This window comes from Ixodes scapularis, unplaced genomic scaffold (genome assembly GCF_016920785.2).
Source record: "Ixodes scapularis isolate PalLabHiFi unplaced genomic scaffold, ASM1692078v2 PGA_scaffold9__187_contigs__length_104089568, whole genome shotgun sequence".
Taxonomy (NCBI): Eukaryota; Metazoa; Arthropoda; class Arachnida; order Ixodida; family Ixodidae; genus Ixodes; species Ixodes scapularis.
In genome coordinates, this window is record NW_024609884.1 from 11,347,759 (window position 1) to 11,373,885 (window position 26,127).

Here is a 26,127-nt window from a genome sequence, read left to right on the forward strand (position 1 = left end):
AAAAGCACGCTAACATGATTGACCTTTGTGACGAGTATTTAAGTGTAAAGTCCTATATACACACACACTTCGACACTGATGTTGATATTATGTCAGTAAATTTCATCGCTGGTAGGGGGATTGGTGGCCGGGTGGGCTAGCGTACACTATGCGGAGGGCAAGTTCGTCTGCTTCTTGCGCAGGAGGTAGCGGTGACGTCAGAACGCCGAGCCCTGATTGGCTGATCGCGACCCCCTATCTGAGCGTCGTCTGCTCCTTTGCAACGTCGTCTGCTCGCAACGTCGTCTGCGTTTGTCTTACCTTTCCTGCGACTTTCGGAAGTGCAGGCGACGATCTACTGCTAAAAATGTGCGTAAGACATAACTTAAGAACAAATTCGTATTCACGAAACGAAATTTTCGTACGTTTTGCGCAGGTTACGACGAAATCCTACGACATCTCCCAAGCTGTTTTACGCACTTCTTACGATCAAATCCCATGGCCGACAGCGTCGCGGTCACGACGACCCACGAACGTTTATTTTTCTTCGTGCGCTTCTCACACGTCCCGACTTCAAGCCGCAAGAAAAAAGTACTTGAAACAGACCACGGCGAACAAGAACGCTGGATCCACAAACACCCGGGAAAAGCTCCAACGGCCACGATTCCACCGAACGCGACCAAGCGAGCACGGCAGTTAGGCCTAGCAGGCACTCCGCGACTCGGCGACCGTCTGCCCACGACCGGCTGGTGTGCTGAATGGAATATGCCCGCGCGACCCTTGTGAACCTTTCCCGTATTATACTTTGATCGCTGACCTCAGTTTTAGATTTTTCTTCCTCTTGTTATCTCCTTGTTTCCCGAGGCAACGGTGACTCTCGCCGGTGAAAAAGCGGTGAATCTCCGACAGACGCAGGAAAGGTAAAGCAGCCATCGCTTTGACTAGCAGACGACGTTAACTGCGCCAACCCGCCGACGTCGTTGAAGAATGAGGGGTCTCGCCGCACACGAAAGGAGGGAAAAAGTATTTGGGAGGGAACTTGCGAACACTAACACGCTCACTCTCGGTTCTGAGCAAACAAATTTTGGCGCCTCGGAACACCTCGCCAGTGAGTCCTTTGACTTCCCTACTTCCCTCCTTGATGCGCGTCTGCTAGTTTACAAGCTTTTACAATTCATCGCCGGCAGGTAGAGCGCCGAGACAATTAAAGCTTTTTGCGACTTCAAATTTTATTTCTTGGTTAATACATTTCTTCGGAGTTTACATTTAGATGAGCTCCGAAATAATACACCTCGGCGCAAATACCACCCTTGGGTGTCCTAAATCATCTCGTTGCAACAACGGATTTCCGCACGTACTGAAGAGGCGGCCGTCGCCCAGAGCGCACTAGATCTAAATTAGTTCTTCGAAGCAAAGTGGAAGAGTAAGTGTCGACACCGAGTTAAGCGGTTTTTAAAAATCCTACGATGACAACCAGTAATTGCGTAGCTCGCAGCCGTCTAAACAACTGTGTGGGCGACCCTTTGGCTCCGGGGGGTTAAGAATCTGCTCGGGGCTTTTCCACGTCTTGCGTTTCCTAAGCAGTGACTACAGTCGACGAACATATCGTGCGTCATTACAGACGAACGCGTTCACAGCCTGAGAAACGGATGGACGTCTAGACTTTGAGCCCGTCCTTTTATAAGCAATCCTAGCAAATTACGAGATTTAAAGAAGAACGGTTTCCGCGCAGTTACTATAAGTATGACGATTCGCTTGGTCACTGGCCCGATGACGATTGCCTTTTTAGCCAAGTCGTCTTTTGGAGGTCAACATTCGCTGGATGCGCTTCATATACCGGAGTGATTGGCTCGATACGTGCTCTACGGGAAAGTGGACGCGCACGTATTCTTAAGAATGTGCGAAATCATCTCAGAAAGACCCTTCATTAATGGTAACATAAGACGCGGCCGTTGAAAAACCTCCGATTTTGGGCCCAGTTCCCAAAGAGCGTTTTAATTCGAAGTCTCTATTGCCAACCGAGCATTCTTGCTCGTGTTATTGTATCATCCGCCTCCAACCATTGTTCGTTTGATATTACCTTAACGGTAATTAATATGTGACGAAAACTGCTGTCTATTACAGTGAGATCGCAATGCATAAAAACAATGTTCTGACATTGATAGCTTCTGCAGACGTCGCAATTGGCTTTATTTATTTATTTATTTATTGAACCAAAGGGGTGTCAATACTGTGTTGGCGATTTGCGAGGAGGAAAGTTAGAAAGGTTTGTTTGTTTTGCACTCCCAAATAGACCGAATTTCCACGCGCATTCTGCGCACACGCTCGTAATTTCACTCGTCCCAACGCGTTCTTCTCACCTCCCCCCCCCCCCCCCCCTATTTTTTTGTTTTTGTTATCTTTCAGAAAAAAAAGGTAGAACAAAGAGAAAAATGAGAACCGTTTCAAGAAGATACAATCTAAGCTCTGGAGAGAGAATTTCCATCACTCGAAATTCTCGGTCATCCTGACTCTTGTTTGTCCGCTTCTTGGCGTTGCCCGCGCGGGCGAGAACGCAATCATGTTTTTCCTCGAACCGTTTAGCGCGAACGCAGAGAAAGAGAGAAAGACAAATAAAAACACATCAGAAAGACAACCAATGATGGAATTCCCAGCCTTTCATATTATGCAACGCCAGACGAAAAGCAAAAAAAAAAAAAAAAAAAACGCAACGCTCTGTAACCCGCAGCATTTCCTTCCACGCACAAACCCCGGAAACCGACCACGCAAAGCGCGGGACCGAGTACGTACTCGAGATTCTAAGCTTGCAGAAAAATCGCGGATAAACAGGAAAACAAAACAAAAAACAAAAAAACACGTGATTACGAACAAGTCGAGTCGTAAAGTAAAAGTAAGGCGCGCACACATCGTTGTTCTCGTCGGCGCAGCGCGTCGCTGGCTCGCGCGTGGCGAATACCAGCGATACGGCTCCCGAGCAATACGGTTCCCATTTAGGAGGCGAACAAACAGTATCAGTCGAGAAGCAAAACGGGACAAAGAATAAGAAGACCAAAGTCGGGGAGGGAAAAAGGGATCGGAATTTGCATACGTGTTCCTCATTCGCGTCGGCAAAGAATTTCCCCGTCTCACGCGCTTTTGCTTTGCCGCGTCGAAACGCGCCCGCGCGCGCGGTCTCTTGGCACACGCGGATTCGCTGGCTGGAGGCCGCCTTCCGAAAGTAATGAGTTCGCGCTCGTGACTTTCACTCTTTGTTCTCGTCAATGGGAGGCTGCTGGGGCTCGAGGCAAAAGATGTAGTAACAAGAAACTTACTTTTGTTTCATTGTTTTTTTTTTCCTTTGTTTTTTTGTTGGTTTCACGGCGACGCTTTCGACCGCCGCTCGAGCGTCGTTTTGAATTTCATAGAATATATCTAACTCTTTATTCCAGCGTATGCGAAACCTTGTTTTATTTAAAGGTGACAACGTTAGCCTCCACTGATATGAGGGCAGTTTGCTTCCTCTAGTGTGAGTTTAAACTTGTTGGAGCTTAAATGGAGGAAGGGGGAAAAAAATGATTGTGGCGAGAGGCTTGCGTGGAAATATTGTCCAAAACACTTTCCGTCCTGTGCTACACGGTAGGGTTTTGCAGCGTTTCCAAAGTATATATGCCCGCCTTTTTTTATGATCGCTTTAACAACTAACGTCATGCCCATGGACGAGTAAAGACACGTTACACAATTTAAAATAGTTGGGTACAGACGTCTGCTAGGGATATTCAATATAAGGGGCTAGTGAGTTTGTTCTAAAAAAAAACATGACAAATGGTTGCTCCGTGCTCTGCCCTCTAAACTGCTTGATATACTCCGTTTACCCTTAAGTGCAGAGTGAAGCTCAAGCTACAAGCGCGAGCTAACCCGTGCTCCTAGATTCGAGACGTGCATTTCAAGCGCGTGTGAAGCCTGCGAAGAGGGTGCTCGTTCCGCCTGGTGTTAACTCATTTTTTTCCCCTCAAATTACACACCGGCACTTCATTTGTAAAGACATGAACGAGGGAAAAGGGACTGTTCGTCCCGTGGGTCGACCACTCTTTTGGTGTCAAAAGCCCGAGACAACTGCGCATGTATTCCTGGAGGGCTGAGATGGAACCTTTTCCGAAACGTCCTCCAACGGACTCTAAAAAAAAAAAAAAATTTTCGGTGGACATGCATGGAAGTAGATACCTTCTCGTTGAAAACAAGGACGACGTGCCGTTTGATATGATTATGTTACCTGGCCTGCATAGTATTTGGAGGTCTCGGACGGCTACGCGCCATACCGATATTGACGCGCGCGAGGCTCGGGAATATTTCGGCGAGAGTATTGCTTTGATTATTGAAGCACACAAGGCAGAGAGCTGCGTGCCGGAGCATATTCAACGTGTGGAAACTGTTATGAATTTGAAACGATTTTTAACTAATGGTACTAGCCCAAAGGCCGGCTAATAGTTTCTAACATTGTCTTTTCTGCTGCTTTTTGTCCTCAGACTTGTATATATTGACTAAAAAAACAAAAATGAACAGAAAAAACAAAACAGAAAAACCTTATGGCACCGAGTTAAAATGTCGGACTGCGGATCGCATGGTCCGGGGTTCGATTCCCGCTGAGCTCCTCGGCGATTCTTTCTGATTTCGATTGTATGTTCCTAGCTATTATTTTGTATAAATTATCATACCTAATCATGTTTTTTGTATGCCTTCAATGGTTATGTGATGTCTGGGGCCGTGCATTCTTTATTGTACCTTAGACTGTGTATAACGCTTTTCGTCAAACTCGAGCGTTGTGCGTTTTCATCAAATCCAGCTCAAAAAGACATTCTGTATGAAAAAAAAAAAGAAGATACTTCTCTGCCCTAAGTCAATTTAAACTGGCAATATACGTGAATAGTGCGCATACACCTACCCCACTCTCCGACGTTACACCAATGCGGTGGCGCTGCTGTCGGCCCTGCGCATGCGCAGATGCTTCGCCTTGCGGATATCTGGTTTCTGTGTATGTGCAGTGCCCACACCTGGTGCGGGCTAAGGAGGGATTGTTTGTAAACAGCATGGTTGTGTATACTCGTACGCACTTCTCCAGATTGCTTCCGATACCTTTCTTTATATTCAAAACACGCAACTGTTTAGACGGAGCAGCCCAATTGTTTCAACTTGTTTGCAGTAGAGCCCGACTAAGTGCAAGGGTTGCTATGACAACAGCTGCGTCTGCTCCAAAAAAACGGGGTAACAACCGGTTTGTTCTGAGCCGACGTAGCTGTTTCCATAGCAACCCTCGCACTCGGTCCGACTCAACGCAAGTGCGTGAACCGCCCTTTAGAACCAGTACCGTATTTTCCGGGCTATAGTCCGCGGACTATACATGTTTAAAAGTTGAAATTTCTGGCTGTGCGGACTATCTACGCGTGCGGACTATACAGGAATTATGTTTTTCAAGATCGTTTATTATGACGAGACGTGACGAATTTTGTGCACGAAAGTGTATGTTAATGATGATTTATGCACATTATAGGCTTTATTGTGAGCTAAAAAGCAGACATTTGTAAACGTGTGCCGTCTATGAGAAGATTTTCGCGTCGACTAAGCACGAGGTGCGGACTATGCACCGGGTGCGGGCTATCTAAGCAAAATCTTTTATTTTTGACCCCAAATTTCCCCCTGCGGACTATACACCGGGTCCGGACTATGGTCCGGAAAATACGGTACTATTTTACGCGAAGAGCCAAAATAAATGTTTATGTATGTGAAAAAAAAAAAAAAAAAAAATCGACTGAAATTGCAAGGGGGTGTCTGAGCCCTATCTCACGCTCAAATCTTGGCCGGAGAGTTTTCCGGGCAATCTCCAGCCTCCTGATTGGATGCCAGCGCGAGCATGATCTACAGCCTAGCATAAGCAAACAACACTCGGGCGCAGCGCTCAGCGAGGCACAGAAACGACGCGTTGCGGAGTGCCGACGGCGTACGACGTCGTATAGAACAGACGTTCCTGCTCTGCACGCTCTCAAACGTACACATACATGCACATACGTACCCTTCCCCCTACCCCCCCCCCCCCCCCAGAACAAACATAAAATAATAAGAAAAAAAAGATCAGCAAGCAAAGAAAGCACACCATCGTTCAGACAACCGCTACCACGAAAAGAAACGAGCGGAGTAAATATGAAAATGCGCCGGTGGTGGCGGCCGTGGTGGCGTCGAGTCGTTTGCAGGATGGCCGCCGCGATGTGTGTGTATGGGGCCCCGAACACATTTGCTCGCGAACGCGGTGCCCGTCCTGCTTGCTAAATGGACTGGATTATCGGTCGCGGCCAGGAGTTGCGACGGGCTCTCTCTCTTTCTCGAGTTCCCTCCTCCCCTTTCTTCTTCCTTTTTGTACCCAGTACTCTTGACTTCCCTTCCTCCAAGTCGTGGACTCCTTCTCCCCACTCCCTCGCTTTCCAGTTTCTCGCGAGGAGGCGCTTCGGTTTCAGTTGTCGCGTAGCTGTCGCCACTTACGGCACACGCCCCTCCAGAGTTGTTTGTTTCTTGCCCTTTCTTTGTCCCTGCATTTCCACGTTGAGCCTTCGCGACGACAGGTTACTGTCGGTGTTATGCCGGCGTCGCTTCGCGTGTTTGTCTCATTCCAACTTGCCAACCGGTCTGTCTGGGCCCGGGGTCTGCCTGCTCTTATCGCCGCTGAAATTGAGCCGCCCTTTTTTGTTGATTCCTCTCGTATCTGCGAGTTATTTATGGATCGAAGAGCGACGCCGATAGTCAAGTTATACGCGCATCTTTACGGCCCTTCCCAATGTTCCCATGATCCAAGTTTCTTCTTTTTTTTTTTTTTTAAAATCATTGCAACACTTTTTTTTTTAATGCATCCAATTTGAGCGAAACTTCGCAACAACTTATTTATACTTCGTTTTGGTTTAAGTCCAGACGCAGCCGCCGCTACGAGGTAATGGATGGAACCAATAAAGCAGCGTCAAAAGTGCAAGTCACAATGTCTCTTTTTTTTATGATTGTTCAGCGATGATAGAGCACGTGCAGAAACATGGCGAACATCATGATGGTGCGCTTTTGATGCTTTCTGATTGGTACCATCAGCTCGTAGCGTCGGCTGCGTCTGGTCTTAAGGTGAAAGGAAGTATGAATTGTTTTACTCTCGTATTGGAAAAAAAGTGAAAGTGTGCATTCATTGCCGAGTTTAGTGTGGAGATATTTCTCCAGAGCGAGCCGACGGCTTGTTTTCTTCGTTCTGCTGGTAAAGGAGAGTTGCGTACTCTCACGAGACTATATCGGTCTCTGCGCCTGCCTCGTATGCTCAATCGGCTACAACGCCCGTCGTTCATATTTCAATTTCTGATTGTTTACCCAATCGTATCTACTTCTGCTGCCCCGAAGCCAACCCACTCCACGGTCCGACTTCGTCGGAGCGGCCGCCTCTAGAGGGAAGTATAGGCCTAGGCGTCCTCTTCGTCCCTCCCGTCTTCTCTAGTCCAGTCTCCCACTCCTACCGCCGGCGCCTTGCCCTGGTCGTTTTCCTCGTGGCCCGTTCCCCCGCTCCGTCCCATAACTGCCATCTAGGATCCCGAGTCCTCGGCCCGTGTTTGTTCCGTCACCGCTCATTTCACTCCGCCCCAGACTCTCGCGCGAGCCATTTCCACCCCGAAACTCGCTCCCCGATGGAATACTGTCTCTCCCAGCCCAATATTGTATCGTCTCCCTTTTCTCAGTCTGTGTGTATGAAACTTTTTCCCGCTCACTTTGCGAAACAGAGAGAAGGCCACTCGCTGGCTTCCTCCGAGGTGTATCTCGCGCTGCGCTCACTGGACAGTGCTGCCCTTCCCCCCCCCCCCCCCCCCCCCCCCTCCACACACACACACTTTCGAAACAAACGCAAACAAACTCAAGGAAGGATAAATAATGCGCATCAAAGAATACGGCAATTCTATATCCCTCAGCGCCGTCGTCCCTTTTAGAGCCTCGCTTTCTTACGAAGGCACGAGCCAACGCCCTCGTCAAAGCCAACGGTTTCGCCATATTCTGTTGTTGGATGTACCGTGGATCGCGGGAGAGGTATATACGAAGCAGCCGATTCAGCCAAGCATGGGGAATGCTACACCTCGCTGCATTCTTTCTGCGCGTCTGGACCTGCATGTTCTATGTTCCAGTCAACTGAACGAATCAGCTGTCTGGAATGCGCTGGGGAGGGAACTTGCCACGCGTAAGTGCGTCAGCATGTCTGTATCTGTGTGTAGGAAAGACAAAAAAAAAAAAAAGGGGTGGGCGGGTGGGGCGGGCGTGCGGGCGTTGCTTATAACATTATCTGTAGCCTAGTGAAAGACAAACCATAGCCCGAGTCCTCGTTTCGGTTTATAGTTACGTCGGACACGTACGCGTTAGCTCTGTTGTCTCTTTGCCCAAATATCCCGCTAAAAAACAACAACAACAGCAATAAAGAAAAACAAAAACAAAAAAAAACGCAGCCACGAATTGTGTTTCTGACGCCGAGAGATAACAAGTGGCAGCAAAACTAACCAACAGCTAGGAGCGCTCGGAGCAACGTACGCCGGGGACAGACGCTGGATCGGAATGCGAAGCATCGCATTCCCCGCTGCGGAATGTGAAGAAGGCGTGGGCACGCGGGGGGACCGGGATTGCTTTTTGCGCCCGATTTCCGCCGGGGCGTCTCCCCGCGACGGCGCCGCACCGGATTTGAAGCGTTCTGTTTGATGTTTGAGCCTGAAGTCCCGACACACTTCACACTCGGCTTGGCTACTTCGGTCGAAGTATAGCGCGAAATAAAAACGAAATACAAAAAATAAAATTGTACGGGCGGGGCACGAGACGAGCACGAAAAGAATGTGTGATGCAAGTATGCTTCTATTTCATGCATTCATTATTTTTATCGTCTTTACATACCCGTCAAATCGTTTATTCGGCACCTTCGCCGCGTTTCACCACTGCTACGGGACTCGATCGCGCCAAGCGATTGGCCACGTTCAATGTGCAATGTTCGTTCCTTATGAACGTGGAAGTACATACACCAATGCAATGTTTATGAATCCGCGGATCAGCGTGCATTTCCAACCGTCCAGCGCCTGCATGCTCGTAGTTTCCGAAAACGAGCAAGGCATGAGACATACGCACAAACGCCGAAAAGGACACCGGTCCGAAACTGTTTGTACAAACGAGAGTGCGAATGAAGTACACGGGACTTGTAATTTCGTAGAATGCAGTGGTTGATCTTTCTTGGCTCCGTTTCAGTATTACTTGGGAACGGGCCAAAGCTACGTCACCCAGTGAGCCAATTAAAGCGAAGAAGCGAGCCACACTAGCCAACCGCAACTCTATGTAGAATACGGTCTACTAAACGTCCCTAATAAAGGTACCTTAGCTAAAGAGACCTTTGTGATTGTGTGAATGTGATACTAGACATCCCGCGTTATTGAGGTGTTTCACTGTTTAAATTTCGGATTCGTTTTGCATGGTTTAATGTTTCGCACAATTAGCAAAATATAATAAAATTCACTGCTCGCGCAATGCCAATTTGTTTGCTCTGAAACGCACTTGAGGAGATTTTCTTTTAGTTTGCCCGTGATAAGGGCAAGCCGTACCCTGCCTTTTTGATACGGAACCTACTTGACTCTTGGAGTGATAGCACTAGCCCTTGTCTCGTCGGTGTCAATAAAAGGAGCACTAGCGTTGCAATTAGATCGTGTGCTTTTTGAAAGTGTGACAACGTCAGAGCAATTTGTTTGCTCTGAAACGCACTTGAGGAGATTTTCTTCTAGTTTGCCCGTGATAAGGGCGAGCCGTACCCTGCCTTTTTGATACGGAACCTACTTGACTCTTGGAGTGATAGCACTAGCCCTTGTCTCGTCGGTGTCAATAAAAGGAGCACTAGCGTTGCAATTAGATCGTGTGCTTTTTGAAAGTGTGACAACGTCAGAGCAATTTGTTTGCTCTGAAACGCGCTTGAGGAGATTTTCTTCTAGTTTCCCCGTGATAAGGGCGAGCCGTACCCTGCCTTTTTGATACGGAACCTACTTGACTCTTGAAGTGATAGCACTAGCCCTTCTCTGGTCGGTGTCAATAAAAGGAGCACTAGCGTTGCAATTAGATCGTCTGCTTTTTGAAAGTGTGACAACGTCAGAGCAATTTGTTTGCTCTGAAACGCACTTGAGGAGATTTTTTTCTAGTTTGCCCGTGATAAGGGCGAGCCGTACCCTGCCTTTTTGATACGGAACCTACTTGACTCTTGGAGTGATAGCACTAGCCCTTCTCTGGTCGGTGTCAATAAAAGGAGCACTAGCGTTGCAATTAGATCGTCTGCTTTTTGAAAGTGTGACAACGTCAGAGCAATTTGTTTGCTCTGAAATGCACTTGAGGAGATTTTCTTCTAGTTTGCCCGTGATAAGGGCGAGCCGTACCCTGCCTTTTTGATACGGAACCTACTTGACTCTTGGAGTGATAGCACTAGCCCTTCTCTGGTCGGTGTCAATAAAAGGAGCACTAGCGTTGCAATTAGATCGTCTGCTTTTTGAAAGTGTGACAACGTCAGAGCAATTTGTTTGCTCTGAAATGCACTTGAGGAGATTTTCTTCTAGTTTGCCCGTGATAAGGGCGAGCCGTACCCTGCCTTTTTGATACGGAACCTACTTGACTCTTGGAGTGATAGCACTAGCCCTTCTCTGGTCGGTGTCAATAAAAGGAGCACTAGCGTTGCAATTAGATCGTCTGCTTTTTGAAAGTGTGACAACGTCAGAGCAATTTGTTTGCTCTGAAATGCACTTAAGGAGATTTTCTTCTAGTTTGCCCGTGATAAGGGCGAGCCGTACCCTGCCTTTTTGATACGGAACCTACTTGACTCTTGGAGTGATAGCACTAGCCCTTCTCTGGTCGGTGTCAATAAAAGGAGCACTAGCGTTGCAATTAGATCGTCTGCTTTTTGAAAGTGTGACAACGTCAGAGCAATTTGTTTGCTCTGAAATGCACTTGAGGAGATTTTCTTCTAGTTTGCCTGTGATAAGGGCGAGCCGTACCCTGCCTTTTTGATACGGAACCTACTTGACTCTTGGAGTGATAGCACTAGCCCTTCTCTGGTCGGTGTCAATAAAAGGAGCACTAGCGTTGCAATTAGATCGTCTGCTTTTTGAAAGTATGACAACGTCAGAGCAATTTGTTTGCTCTGAAACGCACTTGAGGAGATTTTCTTCTAGTTTGCCCGTGATAAGGGCGAGCCGTACCCTGCCTTTTTGATACAGAACCTACTTGACTCTTGGAGTGATAGCACTAGCCCTTCTCTGGTCGGTGTCAATAAAAGGAGCACTAGCGTTGCAATTAGATCGTCTGCTTTTTGAAAGTGTGACAACGTCAGAGCAATTTGTTTGCTCTGAAATGCACTTGAGGAGATTTTCTTCTAGTTTGCCCGTGATAAGGGCGAGCCGTACCCTGCCTTTTTGATACGGAACCTACTTGACTCTTGGAGTGATAGCACTAGCCCTTCTCTCGTCGGTGTCAATAAAGGGAGCACTAGCGTTGCAATTAGATCGTCTGCTTTTTGAAAGTGTGACAACGTCAGAGCAATTTGTTTGCTCTGAAATGCACTTGAGGAGATTTTCTTCTAGTTTGCCTGTGATAAGGGCGAGCCGTACCCTGCCTTTTTGATACGGAACCTACTTGACTCTTGGAGTGATAGCACTAGCCCTTCTCTGGTCGGTGTCAATAAAAGGAGCACTAGCGTTGCAATTAGATCGTGTGCTTTTTGAAAGTGTGACAACGTCAGAGCAATTTGTTTGCTCTGAAATGCACTTGAGGAGATTTTCTTCTAGTTTGCCCGTGATAAGGGCGAGCCGTACCCTGCCTTTTTGATACGGAACCTACTTGACTCTTGGAGTGATAGCACTAGCCCTTCTCTCGTCGGTGTCAATAAAAGGAGCACTAGCGTTGCAATTAGATCGTGTGCTTTTTGAAAGTGTGACAACGTCAGAGCAATTTGTTTGCTCTGAAACGCACTTGAGGAGATTTTCTTCTAGTTTGCCCGTGATAAGGGCGAGCCCTACCCTGCCTTTTTGATACGGAACCTACTTGACTCTTGGAGTGATAGCACTAGCCCTTCTCTGGTCGGTGTCAATAAAAGGAGCACTAGCGTTGCAATTAGATCGTGTGCTTTTTGAAAGCGTGACAACGCCGAAGAAGTCTTCGGGATTTTGATGCTTTAAGGGACCCCTTTCAAATGTGTGCGCCATGCAGCTAGTAACTGCTGCGTCATTTATTAGAGGCAGCCACGTTTTGGGCATGCGCTTTGACGACGTATAGCACACGAGTGATGAGTCAGTGTTCGGCTTAAACTCGAACTCAAATGTATTGGAGACGAGTGTTCCTCCGGTATTTCTGCGCGGTTTCAGGTTCAATCCGGCGCTTCGCCCTCGAAGTGATGCCCAATGTTTGGAAACGGTCGATGTGATTTGATGGGATTTTGTAAAGGCTCTAATGCACCTAGTGAAACACGAGAAGGATTTCATTTTTACATCCCTCATGCGATCTATCCTTTATGCAAAACCTTGACCTTTGGAAGGAACGACGCCACTCTCACGGCAGTCTGCGGGTCACTAAAAGATGGCCGGAAGGAGAAACTGAACCGACACAAGCACGGCCTCAACACACTAAAATAATTTATATATATATATATATATATATATATGCATTTTTTTCACCTATACTCATATTACTTTTTATACGTTTTCTTTTTTTTTTTTTTCAACGAGCAAAGGGTATACGTTCATCTAAAAAGAGTTGAAAGTTTTGACGCATGACAAGAACGAGTCGGAAAGGGCAAAGGACTTCCAAAGCGGGATCAGGACACCACGAAAACTTCGCTAGAAAACTAAATGCGACTAAAATAAAAAATAAGAGAAGCTCCGAGTTGGAACGAGAGGAAAGAAGGGAGGTAAAACATATTGCAGAGTCACCGAGACTTGTTACGGAGGCCGGCGGAACCCATTAGGCTTAATTGGACAACGGTGCCGTCGTCGAGGCAGCAGTCCGCCCGAAGGGATCGCGCGCCACGGGACACCGAAAACAACAGAGCAGGACGCGATGCAGGTAGCCGAAGGCCTAATCCAATCACAAGCGAGCAACGCCGCCACGCACGCAAAGGCCTATAGGCTAACCATCGGGCAACGCCGATAGAGCGCCATGCCTAACGACATAATAATCGGCGCGAGACGCTGCCGCGTCGGCAAGGGGCCCGGACTGGGCGACAAATCAGTGCGTGCTAAAACGATTAGGCGTCGTGAAAGCTTCGCCGAAAAGCCCGTGCTCGCTGCTTCTTCTATAACGGCTCTATGGTGAGCTTTAACGAGTATTTCAATGCGTATGCAGTAAGAATTTGAGTAGGGGCGGCATTTTTAGACGAGATAGGATATTATGGAACTGAGGGGCTTCTGGGTCACTCTGAACAATTGATTCGTACAAAGCGTTATTTTGTGTGCTGTCCTCGGTTGCCACAGTCCGTAGTGTGAACGAGTCTTCTGGCTTGTCAATTGTGTCAGTCGGTCACGTAGCGATTCTCTCCTTCTCTACCAACATGCCGGCTGAAAACCAAGCTTTTACGCCATTGACTCTGAACACAGTGAGGGCTAGGAGCGCAAGTCCTTAACCCTAGGAGCTACGTCTACGGTCTACTGGATGAGATAGCTCGCAGAACCGACACCGAAGTTAACGAAGCTCGCAGTTTACGTAAAACGGGACTGAATTTACTTTTCTACTATTGGGTTTGTAATAATGGAGTCCTTCGGACACTACTTTGGATTGCACATCGTGTTACAATACTAATGTGTTATAGAAGAACGTTGACAATGAAAAAGAGGACTATGCATGAACGCTGAGCGGATTCTCAAAATATGAACGTGCAGTTTGCATTTTGCAAGCGTGGAACATGCTGCATACCTGGTTGCTTGAACCCGGAGTACATTCTCAAAGGACCGAACTAACTCAAATTTCCTCTAGACCGGTTCCCAAGCCAAGACACTCGCTCTCCAAGACATCATGTAGACTGCATACCAAAGGCTCCTTTGAGCTTGCTTCTCGGTGTCTATAGAAAGTCTGAGATTTGCCTTTCTCAACAAAACTAGAAAGTACGTGTAGCAGGTACGCATTGTGTAGGGACAATAGTTCTGTATGACACATAAGCGGGGATAGCTTTTAATGTATATCATAAAAAAAAAAGCAGAGGCATATATCAAGAAGCCTCCGGAATATTTTCAAGAAGCCTTCATCGTCCCCCAATTATAACCCGGTGCAAGGAGGTACCTGGAAAGTCATTGCGATGCCGGTAAGCCATACAAAGACCCTACCGCAACAGGAAGTCTCAGCGATCGTGACGACCTTTCTTGTTTTTTCAGGCTCTGTAGCTGCAGCCACGATGCATTTTTTAATGCCACTTCTTACAAATAACGATTTAAGATTGCATTTTATAACAACCCAATCAAAATATACGATGGAACAAAAAAACACAGCCCCTGCGCCCTCGTGCTTTTATAACACTCAATATTTACGAAGCGGTCTCGTCCTATCTGCAAGTTATGCAAGTTATTTGCAATTATGCAACCTGATTATTTTTCTCGCGTGCCATGTTCGGGTCTGTCCTGATTTGGGATTTGACGAAGGAGAAGAAGCGTTGGGCAGGACGGCAGAGGCGCGAGCAGGGGAAAGTAATCCTGGGAAACGGTAGCGCCTTTACCTTCACTGCCTGCTAACCGGACACAAACAGATACTAATATACAAACGACCGAAACCTCTCAGGGCGATTGACCGATCGGTCTCCGTTGCCATGACAATCGCCATTTAGGTCCCTTCACATATTCGAAATTTCGAAAGAGTCGTTTCGTAATCAGTGTCGCCAAGATCCCTACGGTCCGGAGCATTATCTTGCGCATTTCAAGATAGAGACAATGTTGGTCAATTCCACCCAGCCGCGACGCCGCATGTGGTGATAGTTGCGAAGATGTGCGATTGTTTCTCCGATGTGTGGATAACAAAATCTCGGTATGCAAGAAATGTTTTCTTATAAAGCAACCTGTCACTGGGAAGTTGAATCGTCTCACCAAGAATGGAGGGATCAAGGAAAAACTGTTCATTCCATGTACCAAAATGGCGAGAATATGGGGAGCTTGGTGCTACTTTCCCGGGATCCACTAACTTTAGAGCAGGGAGACATTCGGCAGCGACACGAAAAGCAAGACGCGCGTTCTGCGACGTCCCGAGGGAGCGCCTGTCGAGGCCGAACAACGGGTTTGGCGGGGACCCTAACCGGTGCGGCAACCACCAACCGCCTACACCACCGGCTGCGACCCGGAGAGGCCAGAGATGCCATCGGCGATGTTCCGAAGAAGCATCTGGTCGAGGTGAACGAGTTCTGCGGTGCGCCGCTACAATACATCTACAACTCGAAGGACCAAGTGATATATCGGTGTCCCGGTCGCAAGGACGGCAACAACCGTAATCCACACCGTCGGCTGCGACTGGAAGGGGACAAGGCCGAGAATCGAGGCCGGTAAACAAGACCAAGAACAAGACAGCAGCCGGTCACGAAAGAAATGAGCGATATCACCAATAAGGACAACGTAAGATTGACGCAGATTCCCAAATGTAGATTTGTATATAGTTAGTGTTCCTTTTTTTCTATTGAATTTACTCTCCTGTTGTATCTCAACAGTGTGTCCCGTGTCTTCAATCGGCAGTCTTGCCGTACCCAAACACCACAGGGTCACAGTATTTGACTACGACGACAAAATAAACCCCAGTGCACGTTGCCAATATCGGGCTACTTGCAGTAAGCTGACTCATGAAAATGCTCAACAGGTGGAACTGTCTCGGTGGTCAGGGCTCTGGCGCAAGCATGGGTGCCTGCGATATTCGGTTACGCATGGTCATGCATGAGGGCGCTGCCCAATCATAATCTAATGTACCAACCTAGTGGTAGGGCAACCAGAAGGTTGTTCCAAACTTGTTCGGTAGATATATGCGATTCAGGCGTTTACAAAGAGTCAAGTTTGTGAAAGAAAAATCACCCGGCCAATGAGAGCTTGGCAACAGCAAACAGAAAACACACGAACACTTCAAATGACCAGACACGGAAATGTCAGGGGTGAGATCCTAAAAGATCGCGATTATAGCGGTGGGACCTTTCATATGGCAGGTCTCGAACAGTTTTCCACTCGTTATCGAGAAAACAAAAAGGCCATAAACGAAAATGTTTCTTACTCACAAATTAATTTGAAGAGTTATCCCAATTGTTAGACAAATTTTTGTTCACTTCAAAAGTAACGGTTGCAGTTTTAGTATTTCACTGGGTCACGTGACTTGCTGACACGTCATCTTTTATACCAGTACTACTCAAAATTCAGCGAGAGCATTTGCAGGAGGTTTAGTCGCCCAATTTGTGTTGCTTTCGTGAGAGGCTTCTATTTTATCCCAGATATCCAGGAAGAAAGCACCGAGTCGAAAAATACCAACTAAAGAACCTTTTCAAAATGCAGTGTCATCTGGCGGCTCAAGAAGCAGTTTCACTTTCCACAAACTAATGGTGGTTATGAAACTGTATTTCATCGGGCACCGTCACTTTCCCTTTCGCACGTCAGTGGCAGACGAAAATTGGTTCTTCGATTACCTCATAATTTGTTCTTGGTTTGTTATATTTTCGATGATGTGAACATAAGAACTCTCCAGTACAAGTGGCTAAGCCCCTTGATTACATTTACGCCATCAAAGGATCTGCAGCCAAACTTGTGCTAAGCGATTGATTGAACCACACTCCGAAATAAATGCTTACGCAGTCATAGTATCGAATTCGCTAGTCATGTTGTACTGACGTTTAGAAAGCACAGGCTCCACTTGGTAGTATCTTCAACCTCTTCCCTCACCAGTCTCAAGAAGGCCGCCATTAGTTTGGCACAAATGCCGTACAGTGAGATGATGATAGTGATCGAAATTGCGAGACTGAAGTTTCAAAATCTACTATTCAAACCATAATTTTGAAAAGTAATCTGGATGGTTCCACAACTAACGTTTTCTGTATATCCACCTCTCGGTAGAGCGGCGGGACTTGTAAACTCCCTGAAGGACTGAGGGTTATAAGGTGGTCCTATTTTATGTTTTTGAATTGTTAATACTAGTAAATGATACCCCTTCCCCCTCCCCTCCCAGCTTATGGTTCCTCATTTCAGGATCAGGAATTATGCTGGTCCCGGCCGTTCCATCTTCTGGTTCACGCTCCGGATAGGGACGGCCTTCCACGTGACTCTTCGTCCCGGTCAGAAAGTTCTTCCAGGCGCTTAAAAAGTGCGAGAAGAAGACGGAAGAAAAAAAATTAGACATTGGGAAGGTGGACATAACCGAGTAAAGGATATGTGACTGGTAATATAAGTGGAGTGAAGAATTAATGTTGTCCTATTCTTCTCCTGACAATCCGTTGGGCGGTAGGTACGCGCACCCGGTCGCGGAGATGCGCGTCCGCCGGTCACACGGAGCATACTTTTGAGCAGTATTACATTAAAAGGCTTAACCTTAACGTTTCATTTGTGAGGTACAAGAAAATTGTTTCTGTTAAAAATGCTAAGTGAGGTGACCTGTGTCAATGTTTGGCTGGGACTCCAATTTGTGTTCCGCGATAACCTCTGGTAGATGACGCGGAAATTCCAGCACCAGGGCCTTTGCGTTGGTTCTACCCAAAATCAGGCGGCTGCCTGGCCGGCCTTTTGCTAATCGTTGGGCGTTTCCTTTTCGCTATAGTTTATCGTACGCCAGACAAATTAGAACACGAAGATGATTCTTTCTCTTCTTCTTACGTGGCTTCCAATGGCCTCCCGGTTCGAGCTTTTGAACGCTGGCTACCCGCAGCTTTAGGTTCTTCTGAACTGAAACAGGATCTTTGTCGATGACGTGATTGAAAGTTCTAATATTTAGGGAAAAAATAAAAGAAAGCAACCGAACAAAGAAATAATCGAAAAATATTTGACGGCCGTTTTTTTTTTTGCCTCTTCTAAATATGGTGAAATGGGGTCCGTTTAATCACGATGCAATAATTAACTCTACTAACGCGTTGCCTTTCCCGCTCTCTTTTCAGTACGCGTTCTTTTCGAGGGTGTCTGGCTCGCCAGCCGGAGCTTTGCACAGAACAGCGGGTCGAGTCCGCACGACGAGAGGATCCAGGCGTCTCTCCACGCAACACAACAAACACTCGCGGGCCCCGCGTAACTTCCCCCAGTACGTACACCATTCCACGGCACTCCAGTCTGCGCAAAATAATAAGAACCGAAACATCGGCCAGCGGAAGCCAACCCAGAACGCGGTGAACGAACGACGAGCAGCCCGGGGCGGAACCGCGCCAGCAGAAGCCTTATACTCAAAAATTTTCACGTCTCTCGCAGAAATATGGTTATTGCTCGGCCATGCCCAGCTGTAAACAATAATGGCGACCCCTAGTGAAGCGCGCTTCGAGCCCCATAAACTGCCGCAAAATAAGAAATAAGAGCGGGCCTCTCCTTCGAGAACAGTTTTCCGCTCTGTCGACGTGAACAAGAGAAACAAGCGAATACCAGGAAGTGCGAACCGGCCTTCTTTTTTTGTTTTTTAACGTATTATACTTAGGTGCTTACTGCGACATAATAATATCTGTATACCTGTTTGTATATCAGTTGCTACTTTTTGTGCCCGCTATATATCTTCTTTCTGCTTAGGGAGACGGACAACTATGGCAGCGACGTGCACTGGGCGCAGAATCAGGGGTGCGTTCTGATTGGTCGGCGGCGCGCGTGCAGTGGCGCCACCTCGCTGGATTTCCGGGTACTGGGGTCAAGAGAAACTCCCTTAATGAAGTTTTGCTGCCTAAGTACGCTCAGTTGTGTTGGGGACGACGCCCCGACACGAATACTGATGTCGAGGCCGAAGGCCGTGCGGGGACCGCCGTCATCGGGAGACACGGGCCGCGTTCCGTGCGATGTCCGATATGGGAGAGGCGGGGAAAGCGGTAAATAATTTCTTTCCCGCTGCGTACCACGGCATGCCCGTACTTAGTGCTCACACAAGTTGGACCGCCGCCGCCTCCAGGGCTCGTCTTCGTGCCGAATTCACATCTGGTTTCTGCCGGAGCGCTCCCCACTGAGAAGACGGCTCTTGCGTTTTGATTCGGTCAAACAGTTTCCCAGACTGCCAGAGTCGACTCCTGATGTCTCGTCTCGCCCGCGGAACTTTACTTAAAGAAATCATTGTCACTAACAAGTTAATGTGATGGAAATGGTCTACCAAACCAACAGGTTTTTTTTTGCTTTTTTTCATTTACTGTGTTTTGATGACTTCATCTGGAGCCGTTTAATATTTTTCAGATTTACCAATAACCAAACAATTTCAAATGTTTTAAACTCGAGCAATGAGACGTATCAAGCATAAACTATTGATCATAATTACAAAATGTAGTACTTTTTTTTTTTTCTTTATTTCTAAACACTTTCTATGTTGAAGCGTAAATTGTCCTTTCGGTTTCGTGAACGGTCCAAGACCAGTCGTGACCTTAGGCTTTGCCGCAGATGAAAAGCGACGACATGATTAGCTAGCATCTAACGCTTCCACTCCACCATTTTTTTCTTATAAACGAAAAAAAAAAAAAAACGAAAAAACTTTACCATACATAATATCTTTTTATTACATCTATGGGCTGTTGTTTATCCACCAAAAACATCATACCTGAAGGCACTGCAAATTGTTCAAATGTTACAAAATCGTTTTGTATAAAGTCCAAAACACGCGTACGGCCAAACCTCCTAAGGACACGTTTAATATATGACTGACTTCAAATTATCGTACGAGCCGTCGGGCGTTTCGTCGCTCTAAACAAATTTAATGAATGTAATTTCAGAAGTCAAAATGTTAAGTATAATGTAGGATAATAATAAAAACTCCTGTCTACCCGTATTGCGACTTTTCTCGAGTATACGGGACTCAAGGTAATACCTAACAAATATTTTATAAGTAATCAATGCTGTATAAATAGTACCACCTTTCAGCTAGTTGCCCCTTTAAAACCTATGATATGCTTTGGAATCAGTTAGGCCAATATGGGAACCCCTACGTAAATTTGGAGATATGAGCCCCTGGCACGTGTATCCAAATATTAAGTTAAAACGAATTTCCTGAAGCAAATATTTAACGGTATGAGATCGTTCTACACACATTACCCAAATTTCTGTAACAATCAATGATGATGTTATTTGAGAGCTTTAAATTAAACAAAAACAAAATATTATTTGGAAGAAAATGAGCATAGTTGGAAAATAGACGACCAGTTTTCCTTTGTCAGTTCCGTATTGATAATCGTTACTTATAATAAAACACAGGAATCTTATCTCAGTCGCGCATTCCATCTCGAAAATGATGATAATATCAAGCTAACGGTTATATCACAAGCTCCTACTTCACGCAATAATGTTCCCAGAAGCGCTTTATCGAGCAATGTTAAAAAAACAGCTTGCCCTAATCTTATGTATTTCTCACTTGATTATGCAAACTGCCTCGACTCCCAAGAGCTTAAACGTGTTTAAATAAATTATAAGGTTTGGAATCTAAGACTTCAAGATTTAAATTTTAATAAACAGCGGCAATATCAGACCAACTCGGTCTAAACCCAGCTTTCATTTAATTACCGTCTTTCTGCCTCAGAATCTAAATATTTCAGAATGTGTAGTGTTTCCAAGACCTTTAAATTAATAAAATGCCTAGGAGTGAATGCATTTCAGTTACCGCATTCTGTGCCGCATAATTTAGTTAAGTGTTTGGAACTCTTATATGGCGTCGTTAGTTCGGTGTTAAAAATGTCTTCTTCCTTTTTCTTGTTGTCTTTTTTTGTTTCTTTATGCTAAGTGGAAAGTAAATTGGTCGATATTCTCTTCATTTTACCCTCAATGTCTCATTGGTACTCTTGCATTAAAAGCCCTCTTTGGGCTCCGAATATTCGAGAATACCACAAGAAAAATTAGAAAATCGTTTACACGCCAAAATTAGATGCAGTGACGTTATGTGCATACGAATTTTGTCGTAAAAAATATTTGTAGTACGGCACAAAAAAAGTAATGCAAAAACTGTTAAGATAGTAATAATTAAAAAAACTATACTGTTTCGTCGTTGCAAAACTCCCTGAGAACGATCTCAACCATTTAAATAAGCCCCCCCCCCCCCCCGCACTAGTCTCAATACCCTAAAACTAAATTACCTGGCGTTAAAGCTAAAAGGCGGAGCGCTTTTCTCACATAAAACACGCAGCTAAGTAATCTAAGGAAAAGTTATCAACGCGGTATCCCTACGCTTCTTTTTTAACAAACCAAGAAACGGATTGAACACCGACCAGCAGGAACTATTTTGTTTGTGGAATATTCGTTTTAATGACATTGAAGCCTTCATAATAATCTTAAAACACGTCTTGGGGCGACCCCCATACTCAGCCTCCTAAACCCCTATAAACAACACCAAAGATAGGTTATTCTCAACGGTTAAGCTTATGGCATTTATAGTGTAAGTCGTGTAAGTTTGATTGTACTTTAGGTAATACCTAAACCTGTGGCCTACAAAAAACTGCCTTTTTTTCTGTCTTTATTTTGTTTTAATGCATGATGCCGATTTTTTTTATTTTTTTTTAATCTATCTGAAGAACCAGATCGACGCTTTTGAATGGAGACTGTCGAGCTTCCGTTGAAAAGGACGCATTTTGAGCTGAGCCCCTAATCTTATTCCCGGGTTTTGTTCTGAAGAGCGACAGACGCTTCGTGACGCGTTTCTAGAATTCAGCGGAAGAGGAAAGGAGTTCTGGGAGGAAAAAGTGCTCAAAAACCTCCTTTGAAGGCTCCGATGAGGCCCCAGGGCATCTTTGTTCAGAATGGGATTGGCTCCATCGCTCTCACAAGGACTTCACTTGCCTCGAAACACCCTCGCGTTGATACTGGTTCTTCTTTTATTTTTTTTTTGTCGGACTTCTTAAATGTCATCGTTGACTGAAAAAAACTAAATTACAGTCGATGCATGAAAGAAAATGAGGTCCACTTGGTCTGGAAAGATCGAAAAGCTCGTCCAAGTTATGCCTCGCCTTAACCTTCCAATATGCCTTTTGAAAGATAAATTAAATATGAAAAAGAACTTCAACTCTTGGGATGCACAAACATTCGAGGGGTGTTCGGTAATCAGGACCTCCTGTAGTAAAATTTAATATGAGTGCGTCAAATCAACGAATTCTGATATAAATACCCATGAATAATATCCTGTTGATATTACTTGGGACCGGTTTTAATGTATATTATAATTCCACGGTTGTAGGCTGCGTATATTTTTCTATAGCTTCGGGGCAGCGCACACCTATAGCCGACTATGAAATAATTAAACGCAAAATCGCAAATATATGGTTGTGCTACTTGAAAAAAAAAAAGGCGTGGACAGGAAGGTATACACGACGTTTCGGGCGGACGCCATGTTTCAATTGATAGGCGCGAAATACGGCAAGGAACAAGCAAGGGTCGTGCACGTCACAAAAATAGGGGTAGCTACAGTACATTGGCCGAGAGGGAGGGGAAGGCGAAATCGTTAGAAGACGGAGTACAACTTCTTCGCTTGTCATATGCTTTTTGCAGATTTTATTTGTAGCTGATAAGAGATGAATGAAAGGGAATGGAATTCATAGCCAAATGATAAAGAAAACGCACTGTCGTTGACATATTTTTTCTCTCTCTCTCTCTTCATCTTTCCCTTCCGCGGGTTCCGTTATATTATCGAATACATCGTAGAACGTATGATACCTCATTCGGTTTTATATGTGACAGGGGCGCATATAACGGTTCCATAAGCACGTGTTTTAAGTGATATTTCTGACATTGTTTTCTCGTTCGATTACCGAATATTTGCGCGTCGCACGGATTTCCGGTCTGCCTGCTTTAATTCGTGCAGCCGTCATTTATGGTGCAGCGTGCGAGGGGTGACATTTCGGTAGCCTGCTTGTGCCTTTGGACATAAATTCATAGAATCACCTTGGCTCTTACCGAGAGTCAATTTGATCTGAATCACTGTAGGCAGCAGCAGTAGATGGTTGATGCCCCTTTGGCACCCACCACTGGTCAGTGAAATTCAAAAAAAGGTATTGTCTGCTCTTCAGAAAGAGATATTTTGCAGTTTGCATGTCGTCGCTCGATGACTTGATTTGGCCGATAGATATTTTGTACGGTTCAAAGAAGATCACGTTTAGCGTTGGATGTTTCGAAGGATTATGCACGCACATCAGCAATTTTCATTATTCTGGTAGAACTATATAATTTTTTTCGGTAAGACATATACAACTGCCTTCATATGTTTGGTACCTTGAGTTATTCGCGCGGAGTATGTAAATAAAATGGAAAAGACGTTTACAATCCCCTGTAACGCCGACATAGAGCGCAGCTCTTGAGGAGGAGGAGGAGGAGGGGAAGGTACAGAGAGGAAGGTATGCTCCTCCTCCTCATCCGCCCCTCTCCTCCTCCTTCCCTGGTCCCCTCCCATTTAGCGAAAATTTATGACTAAATTTCTCGCAGAATTTAGCGGAAAAAAATCCCCGATACATTTTGCGGGGATAATTCCCCACTAAATTTAGCGCGAAACTTTTTCCGCAAAGTTCAGCGGGAACATTTACCCACAATGCAACGCACGGTGACGTCACACATGACGTCACGTGTGACGTTATTATGGGAGATGTCCCATGATGCAAAACGCGGTTACGCCGACGCCGATCCCACTTCAAGCCGGAAACGGCGCCTAAAAGCTGCGCTCTCAAAAAAAAAAAAAAATAATAATAAAAACTGGTTTTATTAAACTTTATTTTCTAGTTTTCCAAAGTGCCATCGAAGTGGTCATCTTCGGCAGGCAAGTACACAAAAGTCGACTGTAGAACGTAGAACGTAGAACGTTCTACGTTCTACGTTCTACGTAGAGCGATAGAACGTAGAACGTTCTATCGCCTTCCATGGGTTCGCCTGGCGTTCGAGGCGACCACACGTCGCCGGCTGGTTCGGAGCGAAAGCGCAGTGACACGGCTGGCGACAGATGTCGCCGCTGACGAGCTAAAGCACACGAAGTGGGACAAATCGGGGTTCCCCCGGCGTTGGGCGTGTACACTTTGGAAAGGATTGACGCCGGCGGTCAGCCCTGGCGATGCATCACTAGATGCTCCTGATTAAGGGGCGCCACGAGGCAATCAGCGCCGATCATCCATCTTGCCGAAGGGGTCTCGGCGCTACGCTGTGCTGGTTCAATGCCCTCTCTCCCGATATTTTGTCCCTCGCCGCGTCCCGAGCTTCTTAAAAGCTGGCTAGAGCTGGAATTTTTCCCCGGCGCATTGTGGATAGGTTTCTTTCTTTCTTTCTTTCTTTTTTTTTTTTTTAGTACGAGCTTTTAGTGTTTATTTTTGCTTTTCTTTTGTGTATTAAAGTTTTCAGCCTGGGCCAGGTCCTGCGAAGTTTTCCTTTCTGCCCGATAGGCGCTCCCAAAGTCTGCCCGGTCACTTCGGGGTCCCCGTGGCGACTGTTGAAGAAAGGAGTTGGAGACGCGCATCCAAGAGGTTGACCAGAGACCTGAGTATTCATGATGTCAACAGAATACGACCTCGTTGGGCGTTCCTCTCGGACTTGGGTCCAGAAAATCTGTCGTCACACACTGTGGTCGGTGAGTATGGATGCCATAACCTGCCCGTGCTATTTACACTCTTACTATTGTGGCTGGAGCGCGTCTTCGACTGGTGCGTTTAGCGTCGTATGCTGCATGCACATACATAAAATTGATCCCGAAGTGGCAACAAATGAAGTTACAGAAGCCGGAGTGTCATGCTGTTGCATGTCGCGATCCTAGCGGCTGGTCGTAGAAATTCCAACAAGAAGGCTGCGAGCAGCAGGAGCGAACGCGAGTGTCGCTGTCGTCACGGCGTACCAACTTCTGGCTGCCGAAGCTTCCGTGAACTGTCACACTGGAGAGCGACCTGCAGCAGAACAGGCGCCTGCCAGATACGCCAATGCTCCTAGGACGCCGCCAGGATCGCGACTGGCGACAGCCATGACACTTCTATGATGTCATCGGGCGGAAATCGAGGGACCACTTTTTTTTTTTTTTGACGCGGTAAACGAACTAGTCGGAGAGAGGCGTTTCAGGCACCATACTGCGACGATTTGAGAGCGAAGATTGGGCCAGCAAATAATAAAAATTGCCATCTAGCGTTTGACGTATGGAGTTGACAATGACCGGTAAGGTCAAGAAACACTTTCCGTGTCACCATCGGTATGGTAACTCGTGCCTCTTACTTTATGTTTGGATGGTACCAGCTATTCTGCAAGAGACGAAGCACGTATTAAACCACCATAGCATCGTATATTCTCGTTTTTTTTTTGTTTTTTTTTTTCTATCGCTGATTGTGGATTCGGCATATTTCGAAAAGTGGTAACGATGCTTTCAGAATCAACTCCTCCTTATGTTCTTTACACTGATCATAATCGTTTGTAATATCAAAAGATGCCAAATCCGTTCAATCCATGGCGATCTACCACTGCGCTCCAAACTGGATCTAAACATGCCCGTCTCGGTTCAAGTAAGATCCTTCGCCAGAGACAACGTTCAGTACAAGACCGTACCCGAGATAATTTAATTCTTTTGCTCACCGCTCTCGGGAATCGAAGCTGCAGGCGCTATGGAAAGAAAAAAAGAAAAATGGGCCGGCAACTCCACACCTAAATGACGCGCAATTTCTTAGGACGCGGAACACGTTCGTTGCTCTTGGCGTCCTCAATTATTCATACGGCGCCGTGTAGAGCAAAGGGTTCCGAGCGGAAATGATGGCTTCCCTTGTATCCGACCCATCCCGCTGGCGACGTCATGAAACATTCAGGGCAAAGGAGACAAGGCGAACAAAAGAGCTCGTCGTACAACGCAGACTGCGGGTGAGGCTATGCCATATGGCCACACACACGCACGGATGACCCCGAGGCACACTTGCATCGTAGCGTATACGCAATAAACGAAACGCTTGGGCGAACGAGCGTCGGGAAAGGAAGGGAGGAGAGTAGAAGGGGAGGGGGGGGGGGGGGGGGGGGGAGCCGAAGA